Raw genomic sequence first — 4,649 nt, 5'->3', positions numbered from 1 at the left:
CAATACAGGTGCAGCTGTTCTAGGCCTGACTATATAGTATGTGTCAGCAACAAAGCAACTTTTTAAAAATGTTTTTCTTGAATTCAAGAGTGTGGAACCCTGAAATATGGATGGCTGACTGTATAAGAAGGTTCACGTGAGAGACATACTATGTTTACTACTTGCTCATTTTTACCAGTAGAGAAATCAACTAGGAAATTACAATCAGGTTTGCCTGGCAAGCACAAAGTCCTGAACTTGATCCCTGGTACCACCAAAAATAAATTACAATCAGGTGCATATTCCAAATGGTTAAAGAAGACCATATAAAGTTAAATATTTAATATGTGACAATTCTTTTCAAAAAACATGAAAATGCTACTTGTTCGTATATTTAAATAGAGCCTTCAATAGCATAAACTACATAGGAATAATCCTCAGTGGACGATTTCATGCCAGTGAATCTATCTGTTGAATCCACAGTCACATACAGGGAGAGGGACAACAAGCATTCCTAACCCAAGAACTTGTACTGGATCAGACTGCACGAATGCCTGAAATCTGGCAAAAAGAAGTTCCAAGTTGGAGATAGCTTCAGTATTACGGTGGGGGGATTAGAGGAGTTATTGCAGTGTGAGTACCCAAACCTTGACAAAGAAGCCACTGGGGAGTCCCATGTACAATACAGTAGTCCCTTGCTAATCTGCAGTTTGGCTTTCACAGACTCACTGTTTTGTGGGTTTTCAAAAAATATTAATCTGAATTATTTATTGTAGATTTTTCACTATTTTGTGTGACTTTGCAATACCATATAGTGTATGTATGTTGTTAAAGTTATGCAGACTAATGAGTTTAAAAAATAGTTAAGAACTTTAGAAGTGTTTATAAAAGTGTGGGTTTAGGGGGCCTGGCCCTAGCTCAGTCCTTTAAGTGGCTGCTTCCACAAAGCTGTCAGCCTCAGGTTGCTGGAGTTCGAACCTCACAACTCTCCCGCTGGCCAAAAGTGCCCTGAAGACATTCGAGGAAGAAAAAAAGTGTGGGTTTATAAGAAAGGTTTATAACAGTGTGGGAAGGGTTTATAAAGCCTTAAGATGTATATAAATACTAAAATAAATACAACATTGCTACTTCACTGATTTTCACTTATGGAGGTATGTGGCATATAACCTCCTTGATAAGTGAGGGACCACTGTGTCTCATTGGAATATTTAACATTTGTTTCCATTGGACATACTATACTTTTAAGTTTTATGTTTCTTGATTTATTTGCTGATGTGGAGTTATGTTGTTTTATGGTTTCTTATGTTTATTAGGTTGTTACTTTTGTGTATTTGTTCTTTCATTCATTTTGATTTAATAGGTATCTAGTTTCTCTTCCTTGTCTGTGCTCCCTATTTGGACTCCTCAGCTGAAACCCCTGAGACAATATTAACATATTTCATTATTCTTTTTCCATATTCATAAACCCCTCCTCCAATTTGAATTCCCCATACTTCACTTGCTCATAGTTGCTCCTGTAATTCCTTGATCCTCCCTATCCTAAACCTGTGGCTTTCCCATATCTTACCTAATTTATTGTACTCCTTATAAGCAAGTTCTAACAACCACATAGTTTCCCCAATCACAAAGTAAACCGTTTCCTCCCATATTTTGTCCTTGCCCCCACAAATATCTTTTGAAAACTCATTACCCCTCCAACTCAGCTAAAAGTACTCTAATAGAGTCAGACCCATATCAACCTTTTCTTCTCATTTACCACTATTCTCCGCTTCAAATTTCCCTTTAGTATCTAATGCTCCTCATCAGCCATCTCCCATTCTCCCCACTCTGCTTCACTTAACCTCATTGCAGAAAATGACAAATAGTAAATTGTTATAGTGTGTATAGAGAGTAGACAGGGGAGCGGTGGGGGGGAGGGGTGTAATTGCAAACACTATTATATAAAAGCATTGTAAACTGTGCATGGTGGTGCATGCTTGTCATCTCAGCATTCAGGAGGCTGTGGCAAGAGGATTGTTATGAGTTAGAGGATAGCCTGGTCTACATAGTGTGTTTAAGTCTAGCCTGAACTGTGTAATAAGATCCTATCTCCAAAACAAAACTGTTCTGTAAGATCTAATCTGTGGATGCTGTTATAACTAGAAGTAATTTTTGTTTCTTTTTCTTTCTTTCTTTTTTTTTTTTTTTTTTCAGTGCTTTAGTACAGTGTCTTCAGGGTATAATTAGATTGGACTCATAGTGATCTGCCTGTGTGTAGCCTCCCAAGAGCTGGGATTACAGGTGTGTGCCACCATGCCCAGTCTCAATCACTATCACAGCGCCCCCCGGGGGCGGGGCTGGCACAGCACTCCCGGGATCCAGTCTGGCCACTGCCTCTGCCTAATTAAGCGCTTTAATCCGCTGAATTATTTGACCAGCCCTTACTAGATAGAAGAGCACAGGAGAAGCATGTGAGAATCTGCATTTCACTATTGTCTCAGGGCACTGATGTCTCTGTTCATTTTAGTTTATGTTTGGATGTACAAATAACTGTCAACTGCAAACATCTAAAGAAATAAGGCAAGACGAGGGAGATGGCTCAGTGGAATAAGCGCTTCCCTGGCATGCACAAGGGCCTAAGTTCAATCCCTGGCCTGGCCATAAATAAATAAATAAATGTAAAGAAATAAGACTTAATTTTCCTTTTTGTAAGTTATTACAGGAGATGGCTAATTTTACTTCCACTTACAATATTATTTTTCTTCAGTAAGAAACAAACAAGGACAATAAACCATGAACTATTTTGGTTTACATATATATATATATATATATATATATATATATATTTTAATACTTTTTTCTTACAATCTTAAAGCTTTATTGTACTTAAAACCATCTTTGTTAGGTATTGACTCATCTTAGATCTATATACAATTCAGACAGTTTTGTGTGTTGGCTTTAATGAATCTTTAAAAGCATCTTATTTCAGAGCAACTAATCAAATAGTGTTTATGTATTAGTTAACTTAAGTGAAATATCTTAAAGATTGTCTTTCATCTAACTAAAATAGGGCATAGTTTAGTCTCAGTGGGAAAGGAAGTAGTTGGTTTTTTAAACACTGCCTATTTCTAGAAATTTGGTGGCTTTTTAGATTATGCTGTGAAAACTAATCTTTGTAGAAGATCGTCTCAAACTATTTGGGAGTAAATTTTAGTGTAAAAAAATAGATATTTATGCTGAGTCACATTAAATTAGTTGTTTTTGTGAGATGCAAAAGTGGGTGGGCAAAAATTGATGAAATGGTTTTATGAAATATAAAAAGAGATGTATGAGAATTGACTGTCGAAGCGAAAATAACTTTCAGTGTGACATGTTGGTAGACTTGTAAACTTTATTTCCCTAGTAATTATTTATGTCTTATGTGAAGTTGCTTAACATTTAAGTTTTGCTTAAATTGTAGCAGTGTTTTATTACTTTACCATGGCAGGCATTTTAATGCCAGCATTAAGGTTGTATAAGTAAATGCTTTAAGTGATTCTGTCTACAATAGTAGTAAAGTTCTTGCTGGTTTTTTTTTTTTTTTTTTTTTTTCAGTTGTCAAGCAGATCTAAGCAAGAGCCCCAAAATACCTGTAGAGTTTACCTTACAGTTAAAAGAATTGAAGCTCTTAAAATAGATTTGTTTCTGGATTTATTACACAGTCAATAATAGTTTTGTCTTTTTCCTTCAGTATTAATAAAATGAGAGGAGGACTGATTTTAACTTATCTCGGGTGTAACTATCATAAATAAAAGATTTTGAGTGAAAAAAAGGGAAGTAATTCTTTTGGCAAACATATGTCCAGGGATATAGCTCAGCAGCACAATAGCTGCCTGGCAAGTATAAGATCATGAGTTCAATTCCAGCAGAGAGAGAGAGAGAAAGAGACAGAGAGAGAGAGAGAGAGAGAGAGAGAGAGAGAGAGAGAGAGAGAGAATGAGAATAAACGGTACCATCAGACATAACAAAACTGTAAGTTATTCATGGGGAAGCAGCATCCTACTGAAAGTCTTCATATGTGCCACAGACTCTCCTTGCTTCTCTACTCACAAACCTGCAGTACCTCCCCACAGAAAGGGGAGAAAAGAGTGTCATATTAAATGTGTATACACAGAAGAATGGAGAAGCAAGGAAATGTACCTCCGACTCTCCCCCAAGGCTCCCAACGCACAGCAAGGGGTTAGAAAGAGAGGAAAAATAAAAAACAAACATCAAGTAGTAGGAATTTATAAATAAAAAAATTATAGATGAGATAAAGAAAATAGATGAAGTCAAACAGAAAATGAAACTCAAAAGTTCACTATAGTTTTACTAAATATGCCATGATAAATTTCAGAGAAATAGGTTAAAAAAAACAAAGAAAACTAGACAAGCTAAACAGAACAGTTCAAAATTTGAACGACATATTGAACAAGGATATGCGACTGTCCAGATAGCTCAGTAGACTAAAGTGCCTGCTTACGCTGAGCACAGCAGCCAAGGTTTGATCCCTGGTATGTAGTGCCAGCTCTGCCCCTGGGGTACACTGAGACAGCGATTGAGACTAGGTATGGTGGCACATGCCTGTAACCCCAGGGCTTGGGAGACTGAAAACAGGTGAATCACAAGTCCAATCTATGTTGAGACCTTGTAGTCCCTATATTAAATACAGT

Source organism: Octodon degus, unplaced genomic scaffold, assembly GCF_000260255.1.
Source record: "Octodon degus isolate 3935 unplaced genomic scaffold, OctDeg1.0 scaffold00034, whole genome shotgun sequence".
Taxonomy (NCBI): Eukaryota; Metazoa; Chordata; class Mammalia; order Rodentia; family Octodontidae; genus Octodon; species Octodon degus.
This window is presented reverse-complemented; position numbering follows the sequence as displayed.